The following is a 27,861-nucleotide window of genomic DNA, read 5'->3' on the forward strand; positions in this document are numbered from 1 at the left end:
GGCAGAATGTCTTCTGATGTTCCTATTATTGTTAATGTCCAGGTCATGTCTTCTAAATAAGATTTATCTCTTCCAGAATATAAGCCTATAGGATTCAAATCATGAGACAACAAGGCTATTGATCTCTACAAATGAGCAAGATCTCCATGAGCAACCCAGATCTCCATGAGGAACCTTAACTATGCTGGGCAATAATTTAAACACCTTGTGTCCAAATGAGCCTTGAAGGAGAGAAATAATAGCGACAATTTCCCTTTATAGGTAGGGTCTGCTGCCCCTTGTCAGCTCACAGCAGATACTGAAGATGGACTACCCCCTTTCAACAGCCCCCAAAAGGAATTTTTTGGAATATTGTCTCTCAGGGGCAATTTGAGACAAGCTAGAAGTAGGAAAAGTTTGGGACTCATGTAGGCTACCTGGGGATGGCCCAGACCATCAGTACCTGGCTGGGAACCACCAATGTCCCTCCCTGCTTGTTCATTATTGGGTTGGAATCTCTTGGGTCTGTCCTTCCCATGGGTTAGTGTAGGTTTAAAAAGCACCTAATAAGGAAAAGCATGCTTTCTCTGCTGGCAGACCCACCTGCACCCACCATGCTCCCTTTGTATTTCCTTTCCCAACTTTTAATAAACCCCATTTACACCCACATATTCTGCTTGGATTCTTCCATGCTGGAACACAAGAACCAAGGTCTTCTGAAAACACCTTTTGCCATCAATAAGGCAGAGCCTTATATCACTCTTATACTTCAGCTATACTATGACTTTAGCTTTTCTAAGCTCCTCCCACACTGGGAGAGAATTGAAAGATTACTTCAATAATCTTTGTGCTTGCTTTACTTTTAACTCCTGGTCCGACATCTTCAATCTTCAACTTCACCAACACAAACTTGGGATCAAAATCCAGTATCAAGAGGAAGCATATGAAATTTTTTTCCCCTTGCACTAAGCATACTAACTATACATTAAATGTTAGCTATCACCACATATTAACTCAGAATTCAGAGAGGGCAAGAAACAGTCACACCCAAAATTCAAACCAAGGCTCTGACTCCATAGATATTTTGATTGCTATTTCACATGCTGAGAAGGTGCTGAGCCAGGAAGGGAAAGAGCTGAGGCTTAAGAGTCTCTGGTGGGCAGGATAATATTCCATTTCCTAAATACATCTTAGGCCTGCTCATTATTTTGGTTATTTGTTCAGTAAAGAAATATTTGAGGATGGAAATAACCGCAAAACATGGGCAAACCATGGAATGGGGTGTACTTGTATGAACTAGGGTGGAAATGCTCTGCACATGGGTTTTTTTTACAAGGATCAGGAATTCATGGAAGAAGGGACATGGAGCTATACCTCAGGGTAAGTTAATGTTTAACAGTAAAGTCTTTGGTGCCACACTGCATGGGTTAGAATCCTGGCTGCACATATAACCAGCTGAGTGATCCAAGGCAAACAGTTAATTTCATTTTGTTGGAGATTTTCCATTTATAGTTTGAGATTAAAAACACAAACTGTTTTCTATGGTTACTGTGAAAGAAAGGAAGTAATGTTCTTTGTTCTGTTCCCTAAACAAAGTTACTGTTCACTAAATGTTAGCTATTACCACATTGTAAGCCCAGCTGTAAAGAAGACATCAGGATTCAGAGAGGGAAACACATAACCACAGCCACAATTGAACATGAGTCTCTGATTCCAAGGCTCTTTACCCTTTTGCCCCTCATGGTGTGGGTCAAGAGTGAACTCTGAGTCAGGTAGGGCAGAACCATAGTCCAAAAGTTCTTGGAAGGCAGATGGAAAATAACCACAAAACTGGAGGAAGGTTGGAATGATGTACAAGTAGTTAATTGTACCATCCTTGGTACTGCTCAAGATTTAGGGAAGAAAGAAAAGAACTCCGGTTCCATGAGTAGTGTAACAAACCACTTGTCATTACGTAAAACAAAGAAGGAAGGTATGGGAGTAAAATTTTGATGGGTAGATGAAACCCCCTTGAACAATCAATATACATTTGAAAAATGAAGGACAGGAAGGTAAAACAGGTTGGTACCAATGGGAAGGGGGAGGGTAAATGGAAAGGGTAAAGGGATGTGAATATGGAGGATGTACTTTGTATACATGTATGAAAATAGGAGAATGAAATCTGCTGAGATCATTCTAAGAAAGGGGTGAGGGATTATGAGGGAGACAGATAGAGGGGATAATCTAATTAAGATCTATTGTAAGTACATATGTAAATTTCACAATGACTCTCTCCTTGTACAACTACTATATGCAAATAAATAACAAATAGTAATAAATAAAGAAATGAATAAACAAATGAGTTTTGATTGGTGTTAAAACAGATCTAGAGGGAACTCATGGCCCTGGGAGAATGGTCTTCAAGGGAATCTATCTGAGGTATCTTCAAGGTTTTTCTTTGTGAATTATGGGCATTGGCTTTGATCTTAGAGAAAAATCATGAAAAAAGTAAGGGCAAGGAGCTTCAAGTTGAATTACTTGCTTTTTTAGGTTAGATCTTCTATTGATTTCCTGACTCAGGACTCTCCAACTGGTAAACTCCTATTCTTCCTTTAAGACTCTATTGCATTTGTGCTTTTCATTCCCTGGTGGACATTTCACTCCTCCAGTACATCCTTTTATTTTATTGTACTGATATACCTTTTTGCCATTAGCCAGCAGACTGTGAAGTCAAGAAATATTTGTTGAATGAATGACTGACTGAGAGAATAGTTGTCCTACAGAGTATTTCAGAAAAGGTTTATTATCCCACCTTACAAAGAAAGGCATCAAGGCTCAGAGAACAAGAGATGCTCACCACATTTGTAATGAAGCTGACCTGGGCCTTAGGCATCCTGAATCCAACTCCAGTGCTTCATCCACCAGCATAGTCAACCATGGCCACACTGCCATGTGTATGGGACAAGCCCAGGGAGCATTGCCGAGAAAGATGGGGTGGGTAGCTTTGGAGTCCAGCATGGGAGATTCCTAATGTAGACTCTTGGTGGCTGTTTTCCTTTGAAAAAACTAGTTACTTCTCCATAATCAGTTTCTCATCACTGAGATCATGGTAATAGTACAGCCAACTAAACCTGCAGAACATTTGATAAAATACACTGTGGATCCCATGAAGTTGGTACTCGTGTCTGTTTTTCTTGGAGCTCTGCCCTACCACTTAGCCTCCTACATGGCACATAGTAGGTGCTCATTTAAGTATTTGTAAGCAATATGGAGAGGGGTAAGGGGGTTTGTTTACGGCTGTTTACACTGTCAGCTGATAACATTTTCTCTTACTGTTTCCTAATGTGGATTATTAAGGTTAATCAACTCTGGACTGTGAGGTCAAGTTCTGACCTCACTCTTCTCAATCCCACAGGTGGGTGGGACAATTCTATCAGTATTTAGGTAGGGGAGACAGGGCAGTGTGAGTGACAGATAGTCAGAAGCTTTTGCATCACGAGTGCTTCTGCACTGATTCCCACCGGACTTTTGGGGAGTATCTCTGAACTCCTCCAAGTAGTCTCTGCTTGGCCTGCTTCTGCTGCTGTTCAAGGCAGCCCAGCAACACTTGTGCAGACAGTGGCTGCTCAAAGCCCTACCGGTGTTCGCTTCTCCACCCTCTAACTGGTTCTTCGGGCACTAATTAAAGGTAGGCAGGAGCAGGAATGGGAGTACAATGTTCTGGCAGCCCTGTGCTTGGAGGGCTGTGGTTGGTCCTTCCTGAGTCTCTTCTTCTCATGGCTGTGCATTCCTAGTTCCCTCACACTGTTTTCTTTTCCTATTTGATTGGTTTTATTAGTTATTGTTATTTTCTTGATTTTTTTTCTATAAAACGGGACCATGGAAACCTTCCATAGGATTGTATTCTTTCAAAGCAATTTCCATTTAGGAAAAAATACCCTGAAGTCTGGTCATTCTTGATTCTGAATTCTTGCATATTGTTTATTAGGAATTGATTGACTGCAAAGACAGAAAACTCAATTAATGTTGCTTTAGAGGAAATTTTATTGACTCACAAAATTGCAAAATCTGTGAATAGGTGTCTTCAGGGTCACCTTAACTTGGAGGATCAAATGATAGCACTGTGCTTCTCTTGCTCAAGTTGTCCTCCAGCCACTTCCTCTTGTCCTCAACTATTCTTAATGAACCAGGTTTCTAGATGATTCCCTATCCCAGTCACTCAGTATCATTCTTCAGTCTGGCTCTGAGCTCACCTGGGAACACAAACGTAATCCCTTTCCTGTCAAGTTTTCAGTGTATGATGACAACAGGCAAATGTCAGGAGGAGTCAGGCAACAGGAAAAGAGTTCACCCTTCTGGGTTGGGTGGCTGAAGTCAGGTGAGTTTGCCCATGACTAAGGATATTTTCAGAATAGGTGATTAACAGGCTAAAACCCTGAAGGTCAAGAGCACATGTGAGGATGTGAGGATGGCTGCACAATGATCAGAGGGGACTGGTGTTAGTACTGCCCCATGAAATAGGGCTTGTTTTTCTCTCAGATCTCTTCCTACATACCCTACACTGCAAACTCCTTGGAGCCATGCACACCATCCCTTCCTTTCACCCTAGGGTCCAACAGAGCCTGACATAGGTGCATGTAGTGACAACTGAAGAGTGGAAAGGAATGGATTGAGGGTCGCAGAGGGACAGGTCCAACTCCCTGCAACATCACCCTGGACATGGAGGGGCAGCACTAGACATGGCTGAATGGAATGGCACCCAGAAAGGGATTGTGATGACAACACTTATGTGAATATGGAAGAAGCAGAACTCCTGTGAAGAGCTGAGACTGACGTTCATAGCCATCTGAGGTACCATATGACAAGGCCACAAGACCTGACTCAGAGCAATCATGGGCAACAGCAAAGGTCTGGATGACAGAATGGACAAGATATCTGAAACAACTCCAGAGTCCTGTCTTCTCGCTGAATGTTCAACCACTGTGTCCCAGTGGGTTTCCTGCCCTTCCATCCAATCTGAAAGCTAGGAATAAAAAATGATCTGATTTTTCGTGATTCACTTTTTCTCTGGTCTCAGGTGAAAAAGGAGCAGGAGCTACAGCACATTCTTACATGGGTGGAGAAATTCCCAAGTGCCTGTCCACAGTGGTTCTGGGGGAACAAAGTATTCATCTTGATCTATGACCCTGACTGCATGAAGGTAATTCTGGGGAGATTAGGTAAGAGTGAAATTCCATCCCAGCTGCAACAGATATTTCCTATTGAATTCAGACCCTGCATCTTTGTAATTCCATGAAGAAGGGGCAATTGAGACACTGATATCTAAACGCTCTACCTACCATTCTCTCTGACCAATAATACTTTCTTAGTACTGAATATTTGACAGCTGTGTGGAGCTGAACTCCCTTGTAATTCTCTTTCCTTCTCTTAGACAAATTGAGGTGATCTATTTCATGTAGTGCCCCATATCTGAGAAACAAACTTAATATTTAACTGACTTGGGTTGAGACCTCTAGTTTCCCTTGTCTTCATGATGAGTAGGGCCACCTCTCACTGTGGAAAATCACAAAGTTTTGTCTTATTCTTTGGCCTGAGGACATGACCTATGATTCTTACTAATTCCTCATAATAGTCCCAGGGATACTGAGCTGATATTACATGGAGCCTGACTTCCTGAGACCAAGTGACTGTCAGGACAGAGATGGGTGGCATGGGAAGCAGTAGGAGGTGACATAGTATAAAATACCAAATGACAGTCATCTGGAACTCTTGTCAGGCAATGGCCTCAACCACAGTTGCCTCACAGCTAACTTACTTGGTCACTTTCACATCCTATAAAGCCCTTCTTTTCTTCCAGACCCCAAACCTCTTGACACCTACAAATTTATGGCTCCATGGATTGGTATGTATGATTAAATCAGAACTGTGGTCCCTAGCATGTTAGGTTGCTGAGTGTTCTCTGAGTCACAGAGAACAAGAGTTAATAGTCACAACTGTGATAACCCATCTCTAAATCAAGCCTCATTTCTCTACTACTCAGACCCACACCCCTTCCTTTTCCTAGTTTGAGTCTCCCAACCCTGTGCTCAGTTCCATGTGCTTCTATTTTCAGTTTTCCCCAAATATTCCCAGTCTGACATTATATATGTGCACCTTGATATACCTCCAGCCTTCTTTTAACTTTCCTCTTTTTAAAAATTAGTGTATATTAATTGTACAAAAGAATTTCACTGTGATATTTCTATACATGCATGTATTGAACTTTGAGCAAATTTACCTACTTATCACTCTTTTTTATCCTCCTCCTCTCCTTTGAATGTTTAAAGTGTGTTTCATTATGGTATTCTCATACATGCATATAATGTACTTCAATCCTATTTGTCCCCCCATCACCTTCTCTTTTCCCCCTTCCCATCTTGCTGGTTCCCCCCAAAGAGTCCCCCTTTTACATTCATTCATATTATTTAAGGCTTAGGTACTACATATGAGAGAAAATATGTGATATTTGTCTTTCTGAGCTTGGTTTACTTTGCTTAACATGATGACCTCCAATTCCATCCATTTTCCTGCAAATGGTATACTTTCATTCTTTATGGCTGAATAATACTCCATTGTGTATATGTACCACATTTTCTTATCCATTCATCTGTTGATGGGCATCTGGGATGATTCCACAGATTGGCTATTGTGAATAATGCTACAATAAACAGCAATGTGTGGATATTTTTATTGCATGTTGATTTATACTCCATCAGATTTATGACCAAGAGTGATATAGCAGGATCATATACAAGTTCTATATTTAGTTTTTGATGAACCTCCACTGTTTTCCATAGTCACTGCAGTAATGTATGTTCCTAGAAACAGTGTATAAGGACTCTCCCCACCTCCCCCAATCCTCACCAGCATTTGCTGTTTATTTTCTTGATAATTTGCCATTCTGACTGGGATAAGATGGAATCTTAATGTAACTTTGATCTGTATTTCCTTATGGTGAAGAATGTTGAAAATTTCTTCATGCATTTATTTCCATATGTACTTCCTTCTTTGAGAACTGTGTTCATTTTTCCATTTATTAATTGTATTATTTATTCTTTGGGTGTTTAGTTTTTTGATCTCTTTATATTTTCTGAATATCAATCCATTGTCAGATTGATACCTGGCAAAGATTTTCTTTCATTCTGTAGACTGTCTCTTTATTCTAGTAATTGCTTCTTTTGATGGGCAGAAGCTTTTTAATTTGATGCAATCCTATTTGTTAATTCTTGCTATTGTTTCCTGAACTATTGGAGCCCTATTAGGAAAGTTGCCTATGCCTACATTTTCAAGTGTTTCTCTTAATAGTTTAAAATTTTCCTGTCTTACAATAAGATCTTTGATCTATTTCAAATTGATTTTTATCCAGAATGAGAGGTAGGGATATGGTTTCAGTCTTCTACATGTGGATATCCAGTTTACCACACTATTTATTAAAGTATGTATGGTTTTAGCCCATTGTCTAAAATCATGTGTATGTAGCTGTGTGGGGTTATTTCTGGGCTTTCTATTGCATTTGTTTTTATACTAGGACCATGCTGTTTTTGTTACTATGGCTCTGTATTGTAATTTGCAGTCAGATATTATGATTCCTCCAGCATTCCTCTTTTTACTCTGGATTGTTTTGGCTATTCAGAGTCTTTAGTGCTTCCATATGGATCTTAGAATTTTTTTCTACATCTGTGAAGAACAATGTAATGTAATTTTGATGGTGATTGCATTGAATCTGTAGATCGCTTTTAGTAATATAGGTATTTTCACAATATTGATTCATCTAATCTATGAACATGGGAGGTCTTTCCATCTTCTAGTGTCTTCTTAGAGTTCTTTCTTCAGAGTTGCTTTCATTGTAGAGGTATCTCACCTCCTTAGTTTATTCCTAGGTATTTTTATTTTGAGGCTATTGTGAAAGGGACTGGTTACCTAATTTCCTTCTCAGCATGTTTGTTATTGTTGTATAGAAAAGCTATTGATTTTCATGTGTCAGTTTTATACACTACTTCTTTCTTGAAAGTATTTATCATATCTAAGAGTTTTTTGGTGGAGTCTTTAGGTTCTTTAAGTATATGTTGTGTCATCTGCAAATAGAAATAATTTGACTTCTTCCTTTCCTATTTCAATCCCTTTTATTTCTTTATCTTGTTTTATTGCTGTGGCTAAGTGTTGAAGCACAATTTTGAGTAAGAGTAGAGAGAGTGGACATCCTGATCTTGTTTCTAATTTTAGAGGAAACGATTTTAGTTTTTCCCTATTTAGTAGGATGTTATCTATAGTTTGTCATATACAGCCTTTATTCTGTTAAAGTATATTATTTCTATTTTGAGTTTCTGATGGGCTTTTATCATGAAGGGATGTTGAATTTTGTCAAAGGCTTTTTCTTCACCTATTGAGATGATCATGTGATTTTTGTCCTTTATTATATTTATGTGTTGTATTTATTGATTTGTGTATGTTTGCCTTCCTTGTATCCTTGGAATGAAACCAATTTGGTCATGGTATATGATACATTTAAGGTTTTATGGAGTTTGGTTTGCAAGTATTTTATCAAGAATTTTTGCATCTATGCTTATCATAGATGCAACATTCTACAATTTTCTCTTTTTTTGTGTAGTTATCTGGTTTACCTATCAGGGTGATATTGGCTTCATAAAATGAATTTGGCAGTGATCCTCTGCTCTCTATTTTATGGAATAGTTTGAGAAGTATTAATATTATTTATTTTTTGAAAGTCTGGAATGATTCATCAGTAAGTCTGTCAGACCCTCAGTTTTTCTTTATAGTAACATTATTACTGCTTCAATCACATTGCTCATTACTCATCTATTTAAATATTCTATAATATCTTATTCAGTTTGATAGAACATGTATGTCTAGAAGTTTGTCTATTTATTTTAGATTTGAGTTTGTTGGAGTATAAATTTTCTGAATATTATTTAATGTTCCTCTGATTTTTATTGGTGTTTGTTGTACTCTCCCATTTTCCTCTCAAATTTTATTAATTTATTAATTTTATTAATTTATTAATTTGCCCCGCTCTAATGTTTGTTAGTTTGGCTAAGGGCTTGTCAATCTTTTTCATCTTTTTAAAGAATCATTTCTTTGTTTTGTTAATTCTTTGTATCATTCTTTGTCTCCATTTCATTAATTATCACCCTATTCTTTATTATTTCTTTCCATCTGGTGATTTGAGGCTTGGCTTATTCTTGTTTTTCTAAGAGCTTAGGTGCTTCATTAAGTGATTTATTTGGGATTTCTCTGATTTTCTAATGTAACACCCCTTGTGGGGATTATCCTTCTCCCTGACCATTTTGTTTTGCACCCTATGTTAGAGTGCTTGTTTCTTTTGTAGATCTAAAGTTCAATCTTCCTCGATTTCCTTTGGTCTCTAACTATTGTGCCCACCCCTGCCTTTTTAAGCTACCTATGTTTTTTTGTAGCCATATACCTGAGGTTCTAGCTCAGATTTATGGAGACAAAGGAGAGTGATAGGTCTCTAATCTGTCACTGTGTCCCCCATTTTAACTTTCATTGCCCAGGTGTTGTAGTCACATCAGACATACTAGCCTACCTTGGAGATTCACATTTCTGAAAAGTGCAGCCTTTCCTACTTTTTGACTTTGATTTGCCTTCTTGTGGGTTTTCTCTCCCTAATAGTTTCTCTGTGTCCTTCCAAATTGTCCTTCTGATCCAGTCTCCTAGAAACACTATCTCTAGCCCAGGGTATGGTTTGCCTCTGATGAATGGGCAGATGTGGTTCCAGCACTGGCAGATGTTGACTCCAGACTATTTAGTCTTTCTCTCTCTCTCTCTCTCTCTCTCTCTCTCTCTCTCTCTCTCTCTCTCTCTCTCTCTCTATTTTTCTCTCTCTTTCTCATCTCCCCTAACATTGTCAGGACATTAGTGTGAGAATAGGATTCCCTAAAATGGATGGGATACCAGGATCCGGCCACACTTCATTATCCAAGGCAGATTGTGTCATGGTAGATACAGGACCATGTTCTCAGCACAGAGGACTAGGGAAGTAATTATCCCACTGGAAAGCAGGACTACTTATCCTTGGGTGTTCCTATGATGTTAAATAACAGGCCTGGCCTAAGGCCAGAGCTTCTGTATGGACTTGAGTTACCTAAGCAGTGAAATGGACAACAGGTTCACGTTCTCATAGCCAGCCTGCCATGCATCACCACCATTCACACTGAATTCTGAACTCACTTTAGATGAATGAAAAGGATTTGATATCTTTAACATCTCTGCATTAGGAATATTCAGTATACTTTCTGTTTCTTTGACATTTATCCACTAATATAGTCTTTTAACAGCTTTTCAATGCTTGCTGTGCTCTCAGGAAACTATCTTTGTCTTTCACTTGTTCCTAAAAAAATAAGGAAAGAGAGAAATGAAATTCTAAATAACCAAAATGTCATAACTGATTCCTCAAATTCAAAACATAATTATAACTTCACAAGAAATGCCTTTAATTTTGTTTTAAAAGTTTTAAATTAATAAGAAAAGTTTACAAATACTTTTTTTCATAGTCTGAATTATATGGTATTTGGGGATACAAGGAAGGAACCTAGTCTAGTAACCACAGCCTTCTGGGGCTAATTGAAGGGATCAATGCCCCTCTCCCACCACGAACAAATGGTAGCAGCTCAATACTGAGGAATACCCTCTGGTAATATCCCAACACATCTCTTTGATGACCCTGGATACCATCATGAAGTATGCCTTCAGCCACCAGGGCAGTATCCAGTTGGACAGGTGAGTGACAACCCTTTAGTTGCAGGGTCCTTGTTCTTACTAAGTGGCATGGATTCACCCGAGAGGCAGGTGGATGCTCACCTCCAGAAAAAAATTCTGACTCCAGCCCCATGCCAAGCTCAATGCCAGACCAGATCCACCATGTCCCAACCACAGGCCCCTGATCCCTAGTATAAGTGGAAACCTGGGGGCTTCTGCCATCTTTTAAAGGCCCAGTCATAAAGGTCATAAAACAGAAGTGATTCCTGTCCCATTGTTTTAGGGAATCCTAACCAGAACCCACTCTCCCTGTTAGTCATACCTCATCATTTTCAGTACATTCTGCATCCTCTCCCTTAGGAATTCCCAGTACAATATATAGGCCATTGAGGATCAGAACAATCTCTTATCTTTCTATATGAGAAATGTCTTTCACGCTATTGACACCATCTACAGACTGACTGCTGATGGCTGCTGGGCAAATTGTGCCTGCCAGATCGTCCATGAGCTCACAGGTTCTATCTGTTTTTCCTGTCCCTCCTTCTTTACCAGGGTCATCCCAAAGCAGCTGGTCATGACCCACTAGGCCCACATGTACCCCTGCATGACACATTGCAGGATACACTGTTGCTATATTTTCCTAGTGCAAGGGCAGGAGCTAAGACATTACCGTATTAGGCCCGTGAGGATTACCTGTTCTAACACACTGGCAATGTTGAGACTCATGCTTGCAGCCTTCAATAGGGTCTCTATTGGCTATGCTCCTGAGCAGAGTCCTTACTAGCATTAGATAGTGCTGGACCCCCACCTGTGACCAATCCACTATTTTCCACACTCATCCTGAGTTCTACAGGGATTCACATTAGGAAAGAGGGCACATGGGCCTACTAGGGATTACTAGGGCATTTGGTTTTGCCTGATGACTGCTTTCCTGGGACAGACCGGGTGATCAAGTTGAGGAAGGCTCAACTGCAGGATGAGGGAGAGCTAGAGAAAATCAGGAGGAGAAGGTGCTTGGATTTTCTGGACATCCTCCTTTTTGCCAAAGTGAGAGTACATGGCAGAGGCCTGAGGCTTTCTCTGGAAGCTTAGAGCGAAGCACAGATACTGCTTTCTTACCCATGCCCTTCCTCAGATGGAGAATGGGAACAGCTTGTCTGACAAAGAACCGCATGCTCAAGTGGACACATTCATGATTGGGGGCCAAGACACCACAGCCAGTGGCATCTCCTGGATCTTCTATGCTTTGGCCACACACCCCAAATACCAGCAGAGGTGTAGAGAGGAGGTGCAGAGCCTCCTGGGAGATGGAACCTCCATTGCCTGATGAGTAAGATCACAAGAGGTAGGAGAGCCTTGCTTCTCTGGTAGGGGGAGTCCCTGGTCTTCCTAGGAGCTACTTGCCTTTCAGGATGGGTTTTGTTTCAGGGAACACCTGGATCAGATGCCTTTCACTACCATATGCATCAAGGAAGCCCTGAGGTTCTATGCACCAGTATCAAGTGTGGGCAGAGAGATGAGTAAATTTGTCACTTTCCCTGATGGATGCTGTTAGAAAACACTGCACATCTCACACAAAGGAGGCTCATGAGAGGTATCTTATGTCCAAAGTTTAATAAGCAGGCTGGCTGGCCAAGAAGAAAAAATGGCGCAGCAGCTTCTCTCAGTGGGTCTGGCCTTAAGTAGCATTTGGGAGAAAGTAAGGGCTAGGGATGAACAAAGAGAGGTGGCGGGAGATAAGGGACAGTGGGGCTTTGTTCTGCAAGGGATGAGACCAGCTGCTGAACGGTGGCAAGGGGCAGTTCTTATCATTCCCCCATTTTTTAGTTTAATAATGATGATTGTAGGGACTGAGGATCAGGAGTTGGGGTGAAGCATCGGTCTCTTTAGCCGCTTCCTGCTGGCAGGGGGCATTGTATGGGGCAGGATCCTCAGGCTCCTGTGGCATCCTGGATGGGGCCTTCACAGTAGTTTTTCCGGGAGGCTTTGGAGAGGTTGATACCCCTGGAGGTACAACTGGTTAAATTTTTGATTAGCAGTAGCAGACATGTAGTATGATACAAGGGAGGGAGCTTAAGAATCGGAGAGCAAGAAATATAGGCATTAGGATGGGCATTAGCCAGGAGAACCACTGTGAAATGTTGTTCTCTAGAGGATTTTAAGAGTCCATTCCTTAAGAGGTGCTGCCACTGGGGGATCCCATTGAGCCTGACAGCAGTGCGTGTTGTGAGAAAGACCAGATGAGGGCTGGTTCATCAAAGTCCCAATGGAGAGGGTAGAGGATCTTTTAGGAGAAAAAGATCCCCTGGTTTAACAGAAAGTGTTATAGAAGGGCAGGATACAGACCAGAGTCTGTATGTTTTCTGAGGAGTTCCCTGAGAAGGTTAAGATAAAGTAGTAGTCAGCCAGAGTCTGTTGGGGGCAAGTTTTCTAAGAGAAATGGGTGGCCATACATTATTTAAGACCTAAATAGGAATATTAGGAGAAGCATAAAAGGTGTCTTGCTAAGGGACTGCATACCTAGGGATCTGAATTTTGTAAAATCCTATAACTCCCAGGAAAGCTCTAAGCCACTTTTATGGTATGGGGAAGTGGGAAACTGAGGATTGGGTTGATTTACTCATGACTCAGGGAGTGAGTCTGTCCCTTTAAGAACACACCTAGGTAGGTGACCTGAGGGAGACATAATTGAGCCTTCTCCTTAGAGACTTTGTATTCCTGGAGGCCAGAAAGTTTTAAAAGGGACTCAGTTGCCCTGCAGATAAGGGGCTCTGTGGCTCTGCACTGAAGAAGGGTGGCCTCTGGGCAGTCAATCTAATAAGTCTCTGGTTAGGGCCTATCCATAAAGATGAGGGCTGTCTTTAAATTCTTGAGGCAAAACTGACCAGGTTAGTTGTTATGAAGCATTTGTGGGATCTTTAAAGGCAAATAAGGCTGACTGTCAGGATGCAGGTTAAATGTAGCACTTTTGGATAAAAGAGAGATTTAGCTCATCATTTTACATAAACTGACACTTTTAACTCTGTAAATGTTTGTACCATATTTAGATAAAGTCTAGATACCGAACACAGTTATAAGGTGGTCATTTAAGATACATGAGCAAATACATAAATGAACTCTGATTTAGTAGTACTTAAAGTTTGACAAGATTAACAGAAAACATAAATAATTTTGATAAAATCTTTTTTTGTAATGGTTTTTTGTAGATGTTACTCAGAGCAGAACAATATTAAGATAACCTTGTTATTTTGTAGACATAGAAAATTTGATTTTAGTTTGATATGACCATAAAAATCTTTTAGACAACTCTTAGATTATATTAAATTTTAACTTTATTATACATTGAAGCTTTTATTATACATTTTTAAAACTTACTCAGACCTTTATATAACATACTAAACCCTTTGATGGCTTGTCTTTATCCCTCCTATTTGAAACAATAAACCCTTCTTTATAAAATCCTTTTTTATCTAAAAACATTTTCTTTTCCTTTAACTTCTCAAAAAATACACTCACTACCTATCTATATCCTTTCTAGTTGTTTATTTTGTACCTTGTATTTTAAAATTAACTTTCATAAGAATTTTAAATTTATTGTATAGGCTATAGCAACTAATTAGTAGCCCTTATTTTTAAAGGAATTTATGATGGGCATAAGGTCTCATCGTCCCTCAGGCTTGAGGGGATATTGTTTTGGGTGTGGAAACTGTGAGGGATTTTTGAGTTCTATTTGAATAGGGAGGGTGGTCAAGGCTCACCCTACATTCATCTCATCAGTCCACATTGTGGGATCTATTTGTTTCTGAAGGAGGGGGCAGCAGAGATAGCTGCCTGGGGAGGAGAATTTGAGTTTTTAGTTGTGATAGTAAATCTTGTCCAGCAGGGACATTGGAGTTTTAGGTACTATGAGGAAAGGGTGACAGAAGAGGAGGTCTCCCCAAGAGCAGGCCAGAGGCAGGGTAAATTAGCACTGTAGAGGCTGACCAGGTTTGCCCTGAATGATAACCTTGTCATTGGACTGGGGACTGGGAGAGAAAGATAAGACAGAGAAATGAGCTCCACTGTCTAGCTGGAAAATGATCCTTTGGCTTTTTGTCATAATGGCTACCATGAGGCTCCTCAACATCGATGCCAAGAAGTAGAGCATGGACAGGGGGCTGGGACCCATCAGTCCATAGGAGGTGGCATCTCACCTTCCATCTAAGTGATTAGACCTCCAGTGATTACCTTTGCAGAGAGGGCAGGGTCCCAGTTGGGGGTGGGGCTAATTCCTGTGCTGTCCCCCCTTAAGCATTCTCTGTAGAAATGCCCATCCTGTCCACCATGGTAGCAAACTCAAGATGTAGGCCCCAATCGGGCGGGGGAAGCAATGAGGTCATGTCTCTTATCTTTCTCTCTGTTGGTAATGTCCCAGTTATAATATATAGATATGGCTAGTGGTATTAGTTGACCCAATGACTTTTCTCCTTCAGCCATAGACTGAGTTTTTTGCAAATATCAGGGGCTGACTGTTAGAAATTTATCTTTGAGGAGAACCTCTCTCACTTGTGACTCTGGATAGAAATTTATCTTTGAGGAGAACCTCTCTCACTTGTGACTCTGGATGTAGAAAGGTAGGGGGATTTTCTTTTAGGGCATTGCTGTAAAACAAAGTTGTTATTTTACATTGACACTTGACACTCTGGAGAGCAGGTCTCTGAACTGTTTTGGGCCTCAGTTTCCTCATTTGAAGAATGAGGGATCTGGTCTAGTTTAAACTACATTTTTTCACTATGAGATGGTTAAAGTGGCATTAATATCATTTATTCTCTTTATTTATGTTTTGATTTAGTAATGTTGGGGAATTGAACTCAGGGCTTTTCATATGCCGGGCAGACATTTTCCCATTGAGCTACTTTTTTAGCCCCCAATTTTTTTTTGTCTTTGACTGTGCTGGATTTGAACTCAGGGCTTTATGCCTGTAAAGTGGCATTCTACTGCTTGAGTTATATCATTAGTCCCTTTTAGTGTGGATCAGTTAAGGGGACTGTCTGTGCCCCTGTAGGTAGGTGTATTTATTTCCTCATTTCTGTTTCACTAGTATTGGGGCTTATTGTAAATGGTAATCATTTTTAACCTGAGTGGCCTGGGCCAGAACCCAATGCATTTTTAATAAGACAAGAGTTTGGTCTAGTAGAAGCATAATATCTTTTTATGTTATTTGAAAGGTTTGGATCACAGAGATAAAGGCTGTATGGGCATCAGTATAGCTGTTTAGATGTTTTTAAATTGCCCTTAGATCTGATAGTTGGAATGGGACATAGATTGGCCCTCTTCCTACCATTACCTATTGAAGGGGGAAGCACCCATTAGGATGTTTTGGATATTGGGGTGGCTTAGAAGGTAGGGCAGAGGGTGGAGCAGTAGAGGTAGGACTTGTCATTGATAAGGGGCTTTTCTGGTCCTCCTTTCCATGTTTATCCTGTGGCTTACAAAGAATGGCCAGCATTTGAGTATCTAAATAATAATTGTGGAGCCAATTGGAAATGAAAGAAAATTTGTATGGGGACCTCAGTTTACTTTTTTCCCTTTTATAGAAAAGGTCTAATTGGAGTATGGTATTGTAATTTAAGGAACCCTGTGAAGGCCACTTCTCTTGGTCACCCAGGGCATATTGAGGCCAGGCCTCAGTACAAAGCTTTTAACGTCTACAAGCCAGAAGACTGGAAGGTGCAGGTTCCATCTAGAAAGAACAAAATGTGAGGATCCTGCCTTTTAGCTAACAGCAAGCAGCCTCTTTAATAAAGGCTACTTTTAACAAAGGAATAAATTGTCTGTAAAGTTAGAGAAGGGCATTTTAGGTCAATAACAGTACCATATGGGACAAGTAGTGTTAACATTTGGAGGGAAAAATTTATGTTGAGGCCAAAGTATAGAAAATTTTAAATGAGAAGTTTAGAGACCACAGTAATGTGTTATTTTTGAGACTATAAACTTGAGTTAACAATTGGCTTATAAGGGCTGGGTCTGGTGCCAGGTGTGAGGTGGGGCTAGGAGCAGGGCTTGTGCAAGGTGCCATTCCCTCCATACATACCCGGGACAAGCGAGCCTGTCTGCCTAGGTCTGATCCTGTGGCCTGTCACACCTCCCCGCTTCCTGTGTACTCTGCAAGTGTTTATTCTAGGGGAAGTGGCAGCAGGCTGCAGCCATCGCCGCATGTGGCTGGTGGCCCAGGAAGTGCTGGGTCCTCTCTATGGAATTTTTGTTATGGCAGGCATTTTTGCTGTGTCCAGGAGCTGGCATCCTTGTGCATGAGTGTGCCTATTTGCTTTCCCTCCTCCCCTTGTTGGGGCAGAGTTACAGTGTGAGTGTGGCAGCTGCAGTTTTGTAAGTGCTTTTGTAAAGCAGCTGATTTAAAGTTACTTTAGACTGAGAGGCCTGGCAAACTAGTTGGGATAACTTAAGTCATAAGGTACCATGCTACAAGTTTTTCATGGGAGGGAGGGTCCCAGTAAGCCCAGGGAGGGGAAGGCAGACAGAGACAAAGGACACATGGTGAGACCATGGAGGAAGTAGAAAAGGTGTCCTGACATCTTAGGTAAGGGAGGGGAAGGCAGAGCCTGGAGGCATGACACACACCTGAGGGATTAGCCATCACCTGTGTCTCTAGGTTGCTCCCATTGACTGGTACTGGAACACTTTCAGCAACATGAAACCTCCATTCTCCGGTCACTGTCTCAGGAAAAAGGGGCATTAGATGGCAGGGGGGTGGGAAGAGAAGCAGTCATCAGATAATCAAACAGGACTACCACAATGTAGAATGAGGTGTACCTGAATAAACCTGGGGCTTGGTCTCAGCCCATAGGGAGGGAGCATGAGCTTCCCAGAGCTGGAATCACCATGAGGCCAGAGCTGGCAAGGAGTGGCTTGTTTAACTCCATGATGGGGAAAGTCCTTCAGGAAGATAGGAAGAGACAAGCAGCGTGAGCAGCACAAGAAGTCTGCTTACATGGGGAAGGAGGAGGTTTGGGAGAGGATTTGGTTCATTGGCAGGGTTGAAGGAAGGGAAGGTTTCAGAGTCAGGGACGTTAACTGGGGTTTTTATGGCCAGAAGGACTTGGGCAGGGGAGCAAGAGGTGCAGAGAGAAGGTTTAGAGCGGACATAAGAGAAGGCCTGGACATAGGGGATCTCCTTTTATTTTTCAGTGCGTTCACAGAAGGTGTAGAGATCCCTGAGAATGTTAGGGTCGAGTGTGCCATCAAGTGGCCATTTTGAGTCATTGTCCAATTGGTATTGTGGCTAAGCCTGATTGGAAAGAAAAATTAGTTTTTGGGCTTTGAGATCAGGTGAGAGCCATAAGGGCTCAAGGTTGGCCAGTAGGCAGTCCAGAGGAGTGTCTGAGGGAATTTTGGAAGGTTCAGCCCCCATGATGAGACCCAGTCCGAGGAAGAATATGGTGGGCATCCCTGAGATATTGCTTTCCTGGATGAAACAGAGAAGTAGAGGACCTCAAGGGAACGTCTTCACTGAGAGGATCGTCCACACCTCAGGAACCCGGTTCCTGAGCCAAAGTGAGTCAGGACCTAGTACTAGGATTTTGCCCAATTGAGAGACAGACAGAGAGAGAGAGAGAGAGAGAGAGAGCCATGACACACAACCCAAGGGAACTCACCAAGGGAGGACCGACTGGTGGTGGGCAAGTAATGGGAGCGCATTGGCCTTGAGGAGGTTCCCTGTGAGAGAGAGTGGTGATGGCATCACTAGTCTGGGGTCAGGGGTCCTGGCAAAGCAGCTCAGATCCCAGTAAGTTTATCCAGGCTTAAGGAAGGCAGCTCCCACCTACGTGGCTTTGGCAGGCCTGTATAATCCCCCAGACAGGCCCTCCTATATAGGGGATGTCTGCCTTGTGGCTAAAGTAGGCTTGGGAGTGCAGTGTATATCAGGAGGGCCTGAATTTACTAACTGGGAGAGCAAGATCAATGCCAGAAGCTCACCTGTTCCCTGCCAGTGCGCCAAAATGTTAGGAAAATGCTGCACATCACACACAAAGGAGGCTCACAAGCGGTATCTCATGTCCAAAGTTTAATAAGCAGGCTGGCTGGCCAAGAAGAAAAAATGGTGCAGCAGCTTCTCTTGGTGGGTCTGGCCTTAACTAGCATTTGGGAGAAAGCAAGGGCTAGGGGCGGGCAAAGGAAGGTGGTGGGAGATAAGGAACAGTGGGCTTTGTTCTGCAAGGGATGAAATCAGCTGCGGCTCCGGCTGCAGAATGGTGGCAAGGGGCAGTTCTTATCAGACACTCCTTGACCAAAGGTATGAGCTTCCCAGACTCACTCACTTAAGAACTCAGCATGGACAAGAGAGGATTGTAAATCAATATTTACTTCTGCAGTTGTTCATATCTCTAAGCCTCCCATTCTTCTTAGGTATCTTTTTGATGCTTACTTTGAAGTTGAGGCATAAGAAATTCTGTACATTGTTTGACTTCAGCAAAAGTCATTAAATAAATGCTAGACTGATCATGTGTCCTAGAGCCATTAGGCCTAAAATTTTATTCTCTGAGATGTGGAGGTTGGAGAGGAAAACAAACAGAGGCAGATGGAGAAACAGTCTTTCCTTATGGGATCAAGTAAAATGAGATCAGAAAATCCTGTGTCATGGATCAGATATGGTCCAGTGTTGGAGAAGCCCTCAAGTTTATAGAGGAAAGCAGCTCATGACCACATCTGAGACCTCTGTTGTGGTTATAGCCACCAGCTAATGCATTCACCAATGAATTTGTTCTCAGTCCTGGAGCTTTCTAACTTTGGGATCTAAGACAGGATAATCAATTTTTTTGAGACTAGAAAATCTCTATAAAAATGACAATCTTCCTTGGAGAGTGCTTGTGAGTATTGGGTAAGTAAATGTGTATTCTTCAAAGGTGCTTGGAAGGCATTTGATGAATGTGAGTTATCTCTACATCTAGTACCAACAGGAAGCCTCTGATACTTTCTTTTCATTCCCAAGTTGATGGTTTACTGCTACCTTCCTGAGCTTAGGTGTTTTGTCACATTCATTTCATCTCTTTTTGATGGGGTCATCCTGCTCAAAGTGATAACTTATGGCACCAGGCCTTTCTTTTCTGTGTGTGTGTGTTTTGCTGGCTTTGGGACCAGGACCCCACCCCATTGACATAATTAGGTTTTTTTCCATTAATTTTTTTATTAGGATATGTTCATTGTACAGGGGTAATTCATTGTGACAGATCCATATAGGCTTTATTGTTCCCTGGTTATATCATCTTCACCATCTCTCCCTCTCACCCCACCCCCCGCACCCATACCCTACTTAAAACTATTGCAATAGGTTTCTTTGTTCTATTTCATATAAGTATATGAAATCCTTCAACAATATTCCCCCATCCTTAATCTCCTCCATTCACCTTCCACCCTTCCCAAGTATTTTCCCCCACACATTGTACCTATTTTACTGTCCTGTCTTTTGTTACTAGTATCTAAGTCAAAGTTCAAGTTCAAAGGGGTTTCTCAATGTACCCCCACTGTCAGTATACTTTACTTTGGTCTGTTCAACCCCTTTCATTACTCTTCCTTACCGCTTTACCTCCCACCATCCATTTTCCAACAGCTTTCAATACATATCCTTATTTCCTCTACCTTCACAAATGTTGTGTTTTACGATATTGTTGATGCTCTTTCTCTTTTCCTTTCCTCTTTCCATGAGTTCCACAGAGTAGTTCCACTATTATAAACATGTTCTATGTATGAGTTTGTATATTATCATGTTTGTTTTGTGTATATGTTTATCTTTTGGATCTATCTTCCACATATGAGAGAAAAATGCATGGCCTTTGTCTTTTTTTTTTTCATTTTTCTTTTATTATTCATATGTGCATACAAGGCTTGGTTCATTTCTCCCCCCTGCCCCCACCCCCTCCCTTACCACCCACTCCACCCCCTCCCGCTCCCCCGCCTCAATACCCAGCAGAAACTATTGTGCCCTTATCTCTAATTTTGTTGTAGAGAGAGTATAAGCAATAATAGGAAGGAACAAGGGGTTTTGCTGGTTGAGATAAGGATAGCTATACAGGGCATTGACTCACATTGATTTCCTGTGCGTGGGTGTTACCTTCTAGGTTAATTCTTTTTGATCTAACCTTTTCTCTAGTTCCTGGTCCCCTTTTCCTATTGGCCTCAGTTGCTTTAAGGTATCTGTTTTAGTTTCTCTGCATTAAGGGCAACAAATGCTAGCTAGTTTTTTAGGTGTCTTACCTATCCTCACCCCTCCCTTGTGTGCTCTCGCTTTTATCATGTGCTCATAGTCCAATCCCCTTGTTGTGTTTGCCCTTGATCTAATGTCCACATATGAGGGAGAACATACGATTTTTGGTCTTTTGGGCCAGGCTAACCTCACTCAGAATGATGTTCTCCAATTCCATCCATTTACCAGCGAATGATAACATTTCGTTCTTCTTCATGGCTGCATAAAATTCCATTGTGTATAGATACCACATTTTCTTAATCCATTCGTCAGTGCTGGGGCATCTTGGCTGTTTCCATAACTTGGCTATTGTGAATAGTGCCGCAATAAACATGGATGTGCAAGATGCCTCTGGAGTAACAGTCTTTTGGGTATATCCCCAAGAGTGGTATTGCTGGATCAAATGGTAGATCGATGTCCAGCTTTTTAAGAAGCCTCCAAATTTTTTTCCAGAGTGGTTGTACTAGTCTACATTCCCACCAACAGTGTAAGAGGGTTCCTTTTTCCCCGCATCCTCGCCAACACCTGTTGTTGGTGGTGTTGCTGATGATGGCTATTCTAACAGGGGTGAGGTGGAATCTTAGTGTGGTTTTAATTTGCATTTCCTTTATTGCTAGAGATGGTGAGCATTTTTTCATGTGTTTTCTGGCCATTTGAATTTCTTCTCTTGAGAAAGTTCTGTTTAGTTCACATGCCCATTTCTTTATTGGTTCATTAGTTTTGGGAGAATTTAGTTTTTTAAGTTCCCTGTATATTCTGGTTATCAGTCCTTTGATGTATAATTGGCAAATATTTTCTCCCACTCTGTGGGTGTTCTCTTCAGTTTAGAGACCATTTCTTTTGATGAACAGAAGCTTTTTAGTTTTATGAGGTCCCATTTATCTATGCTATATCTTAGTTGCTGTGCTGCTGGGGTTCCATTGAGAAAGTTCTTACCTATACCTACTAACTCCAGAGTATTTCCTACTCTTTCTTGTATCAACTTAAGAGTTTGGGGTCTGATATTAAGATCCTTGATCCATTTTGAGTTAATCTTGGTATAGGGTGATATACATGGATCTAGTTTCAGTTTTTTGCAGACTGCTAACCAGTTTTCCCAGCGGTTTTTGTTGAAGAGGCTGCTATTTCTCCATCGTATATTTTTAGCTCCTTTGTCAAAGATAAGTTGCTTATAGTTGTGTGGCTTCATATCTGGATCCTCTATTCTGTTCCACTGGTCTTCATGTCTGTTTTTGTGCCAGTACCATGCTGTTTTTATTGTTATTGCTTTGTAATATAGTTTGAAGTCAGGTATTGTGATACCTCCTGCATTGTTCTTTTGACTGAGTATTGCCTTGTCTATTCGTGGCCTCTTGTGTTTCCATATAAATTTCACAGTAGATTTTTCAATCTCTTTAATGAATGTCATTGGAATTTTGATGGGAATTGCATTAAACATGTAGATTACTTTGGGGAGTATCGACATTTTTACTATGTTGATTCTACCAATCCATGAGCATGGGAGATCTCTCCACTTTCTATAGCCTTCCTCAATCTCTTTCTTCAGAAGTGTATAGTTTTCCTTATAGAGGTCTTTCACATCTTTTGTTAGGTTTACACCTAGGTATTTGATTTTGTTTGAGGCTATTGTAAATGGAATTGTTTTCATACATTCTTTTTCCGTTTGCTCATTGTTAGTGTATAGAAATGCTAATGATTTTTCTATGTTGATTTTATATCCTGCTACCTTGCTATAGCTATTGATGATGTCTAGAAGCTTCTGAGTAGAGTGTTTTGGGTCTTTAAGGTATAGGATCATGTCATCTGCAAATAGGGATATTTTGACAGTTTCTTTACCTATTTGTATTCCTTTTATTCCTTCTTCTTGCCTAATTGCTCTGGCTAGGAATTCCAGTACTATGTTGAATAGGAGTGGAGAGAGTGGGCATCCTTGTCTGGTTCCTGATTTTAGAAGGAATGGTTTCAGTTTTTCTCCATTAAGTATAATGCTGGCTGTAGGTTTGTCATATATAGCTTTTATAATGTTGAGGAACTTTCCCTCTATTCCTAGTTTTCTTAGAGCTTTTATCATGAAATGATGTTGGATCTTATCAAAGGCTTTTTCTGCATCTATTGAGATGATCAAGTGGTTTTTGTCTTTGCTTCTGTTAATGTGGTTTATTACGTTTATTGATTTTCGTATGTTGAACAACCCCTGCATCCCTGGGATGAAGACTACTTGGTCGTGGTGAATAATCTTTTTGATGTGTTGCTGAATTCGATTTGCCATTATTTTGTTGAGGATTTTTGCATCAATGTTCATTAAGGAGATTGGCCTATAGTTCTCCTTTTTGGAGGTGTCTTTGCCTGGTTTTGGGATAAGTGTAATACTGGCTTCATAAAATGTGTTTGGCAGTTTTCCTTCCCTTTCTATTTCATGGAACAGTGTAAGGAGGGTTGGTGTCAGTTCTTCTTTAAAGGTCTGATAGGATTCAGTTTATTAATGTCCTCTTGGTTCAGTTTTGGATGATCATATGTATCTAGAAATCTGTCCATTTCTTTAAGATTTTTGAATTTATTTGAATATAGGTTCTCAAAGAAGTCGCTGATGATTTCCTGGACTTCCATGGTGTTTGTTGTTATCTCCCCTTTTGCATTCCTAATTCTACTAATTTGGGTGTTTTCTCTCCTCATTTTAGTCAGGTTTGCCAGGGGTCTATTGATCTTGTTTATTTTTTCAAAGAACCAACTTTTTGTTCCTGGCTTACTTCACTATGTCCTCCAATTGCATCCATTTATCTTCAAACCATATGCTTTCAATATTCCTTATAGCTGAGCAAAATTCCATTGTATATATATATATCCTCATTTTCTTGATGCATTTACCAGTTTTAGAGCATCTGGGTTGTTTCCATAGCTTGGCTACATAATTCATCTTTGTCTTTTCCCTTCCTGCTCCATAGGTGCCAGACTTCTCTCTTTTCATGCCCTTCACCATAACCCCAAGGTGTGGCCAAACCCAGAGGTGTGAGGGCCCAGAAGGAGGGTAGAGGAAGATCCCTCAGGATCAACACTCCCTCCTTTTCTCACCTCTGGGCACCCTGTCCCCTCATGGGTTGAAATCAGAGACTTGACTTCTATTTGTCTTGGTCCTGTTACTCTCTCTGCAGGTATCTGACTCTTTCCAGTTTGCAACAGACTCTGCCAGACACAGTCACTCATTCCTGCCTTTTACATGAGGATCAAGAAAAATGTTGGTAATGGGGTGAAGGACAATGGGAGTTTCTGGGCACATTCCCATAATTTTTAACTCTGTATGTTCCTGTGTTATAGCTTCAGGTATCACTTTGTTGGTGGTGTTTGGGGAAGGATATCTCATGTGGGTGTGTCTGTGTTCCAAAGAAAGGTGGCATTTCAGAGTATACAATGGAGACATTAACACATTTCCTAATAGCTAGGCAAAAATCCATGTCATGGTCACTACACACTTCAGTGTACTTTGATGTTTTCCTCACTTTGGCCTATGAATTTTCAAAAATTAGATTTTCTCATATTAACTAGCTAGGTGTTTGTTATTCTTGTCAGGTATATTAAAGGGTGGATTTTTTTCCCCACATTCTCAATTTAGCCCACTACCTTTTCTACCACTTGGCCACTATAACAAATATTTGTTTAAATTGAAATATTTAAATATAGTTAGATTTCCAGAGGCCTTGCTGGTCCTACTGTTGAAGCCATGGACATGAAAGCTTGCAGCCCACTATAGAAGACTGGGCACCAATGAGTGTTGTTTCACAGACTTGTAAAGTGTGAGACATTCATTACCTATTATTTACATTATCTTTGCGTAGTTTTGCAGACGGCAAAATTCTTTATGTGGAGAGGCATCTTTCAGCATAGTGCTATGGTTCACTTAGTCCCACATTGGCAAAAACATAAGAATCGGCACTAGACAGCCTGTGAGAGAAAATATACTATGGAGTTATGACATATAGTATATACTGGCATGTACAATAAAAACTTACCTGAAATAGCTGACAAACTGTACACATCCAGAGGCATTGCTGTAAAAATCCATGAAGCCTACAGTCATCCTCCTGTGGGATACAAATTACCACAAGGCTTGCAAATAATTAGTAGAAAGAAAAGTTTTTTTGAGTGAATAATGGTGAGCCAGTTTTCGCAGAATATGTTTTAAGCATGTTGTTTTTCTAGAATACAGATTTTTAGAATAAAGTTCATCCAGGGCTGAGCACTGGATATACTGTCTCATAAACAACAACTATAAATAATGATGGTGTCATTGGAGGACAGGAGATTATTGGATTGCTTAATTACCAGTTAGAAATAGAATTTTTTAAAGTTCAACTAATTTAATTCAAATAAAAAAGTATTAAAAAATGTTTCTCTCTGCCAAGTCCTGTACTGAGACAAGAATACAGAGATGCAGAATTCTGGTCTCAGGTACAGGGACAAGCCCAGAAAGGTGTTGATCTGACATCCATATGTAAGATACACATAGTCTCTTCCTTCATTCCTTCACTTGTTCATTGCTCATTGAGCTGTTTGTGGACTGTTCCAGCTGTCTAAGGCCCTAACTTTTGAGGGTATTTGAATATAGCACTGATGGTGTCTTGGGTACCTGGGAGGGAGAAAAACATTTGGCAGAGGGGTGAGGGCCAGCCGGTCATTGTCCTGAGCCTTTAGGATGTGCAGGCACAGGTGGAGAGAAGACATTTTCAGTGACCTCAACATAAGGTGGGGTAAAAGGTGGGGCTGGGCAGGTAAGAGGTGGGGAGAGAGCTGATATAAGAGTGTGTGGATGCATCTGGACACTTCCTACCTGACAGTGGGCATAGGAGGGTCACTGGAGAGGGAGGTGGTCACAGAGACAAGGCAAGTCTAGGAGAGTAAACTGACAGGTACAGACATTTCTGGAGTTGAAGTCTGTAGGTTCTGGTAGACTCTGGGAGTAAAGGGGAGACTTGAGGCTGACTACTTAGTGGGAAGCAGACAAAGCAACAGAGAGAAGACGGATGGTGAATTTCAAGGTCCTCTAGCCTCCTTCTGCCCCAAAGCTTTCCTTATACCTTTCAGGAAAAAATGCCTGTTTCTCACCCATCTGTGTCCTCTCTGTGAGGCACACTGCCATGTGGCCATGACATGTGGCCTTCACACTGGAAGAGGTAGGAACTATTAGTGGAGTAGTGAACAATCCAATGACTAACTCCAAACCACTCATTTGATTGGACTCTTTCTTGCAGGGCACTGGTGTTTTCATAACAAGAGATTTCATGCCTCTGAGAGAAAAATAGGGTCAGGGACGGCCCTGGAAGCACAGGGGTGGAAGGCATTTTTCAAAAGTCAGGAGATGCTGGATGTGGAGGCACATTCCTATAACCTCATCCCTTGGGAGGCTGAGACAGGATGATCAAGAGTCCAGGACCAGTCTGGGTTACATAGTGAGACTGTCACTAAAACAAAACAAAAAAAGAAAATGTCATGACAGTGTGAACCATGGGCTGAAGTAGAAGTGTGAGTGACCTATGTCAGGCTGGGCACATAAAGGAGGACCGTGAATGACCAGCTCTGTGTGAGGCTCAAAGACGAATATCCACTCAGCTGTATGTGGGGCCTGAAGCCATTTCTCATTTCACTGTCCCTTCTTGTCCTAGACACTGCACTGGAAAACTTTGCCATGAATGAGCTGAAGGTGGCCATGGCCCTGACTCTGCTCTACTTTGTGCTGCTGCCAGATCCCACCAGGGTTCCCATCCCCATGCCATGACTTGTGCAGAAGTTCGAGAATGGGATCCATTTGCATCTTAGAAAGTTCCCTTAGTCCTAATGGGGACAGGATAGCAACGTGGGCTTGCTAGTTTCTATCCTGCTTCTTGCCTTCTGCTCCTTTCCCCTGACTATCTGCCATTCTTCCACCTGCATGCTGTGCTGCCTCTTGTCTTCCTGTCTTCTGTCTGTCCTTCTGTCTCTCATCTTCCTCCAGGATCCCTGCTTGCTTTTCTGTCAGTCTATTGCACCTTCCTGCATTTTTGACTGTCCACCTAATCCCGGATCACCTGTCTTCCCATCAATTCTTAGACTGTCTGCAATATCAGAATTAATAGTAAGATGTTTTAAACATATAATACATTCATTGTGGACATTGCCTAATAATAAAAGATGAATTAAAAATATTTCCCATTTTTTAAAAAACATTACATGATTTAATGGGATTCGCTTTGATATTTTCATGCATGATTATATTGTGCATATATCTTGTCTATCCACTCTTCATCTACCATGTCTGCCTTTCCTGTCTCTTTGTCTATATTCTGGCTTCAGATTTTCTCTCTCTCTCTCTCCTTCTTGGACATATATCCGATGCACAGGAGTCACTCAGAACCCCAAGAATGGTGCAGCAGGGCCATACCCTGATTGGCAGGATGCAGCATTCACCCGCGGGACTCATGGGCTCCTCGCCCACACCTGAATCCACGAGTGCCCAAGGCACAAGGGTTGCATTCACGTAGCCTGGTCCTGCCCCAGGGGACGGGCCACATTAAAGCGAGATGCCCCTTCCCTAACCTTATCCTCCCTAATCCTTAGCCCTTCTCCCGTCTTTTTCTTTGCTGATAATCGGTGTGTTGTGGTAGATGTACTCCAAGGTCTCTAACCCCCATGTGGCCAGGGACAATTAGGAATGCCCGAGGAATTTGGGCTGGGTTCTACCCCTTCTCTCTCTCCCTCCCCTAACCTACCAGTGGGAATTTAGAGGACAAGTAAATTCACTTGACCCATCTGGCCACAGTTTTTGTTTTTGTTTTAAAGAAAAAAACTACCTCTGAAGGGGATGGTGACAGCGTCTGTCCTGGGAAAACGTGACCCTGTGCACAGCGGCTTGGACGGCGGTG

General features: G+C 41.4%; 1 pseudogene; it reads left to right on the top strand.

Moving 5' to 3' along the window:
* Positions 1-1,341: 1,341 nt before the first annotated feature.
* LOC109679800 (cytochrome P450 4A6-like) lies at positions 1,342-27,332 on the top strand (annotated as a pseudogene).
* Positions 27,333-27,861: the final 529 nt, after the last annotated feature.

Source organism: Castor canadensis, chromosome 7, assembly GCF_047511655.1.
Source record: "Castor canadensis chromosome 7, mCasCan1.hap1v2, whole genome shotgun sequence".
NCBI lineage: Eukaryota > Metazoa > Chordata > Mammalia > Rodentia > Castoridae > Castor > Castor canadensis.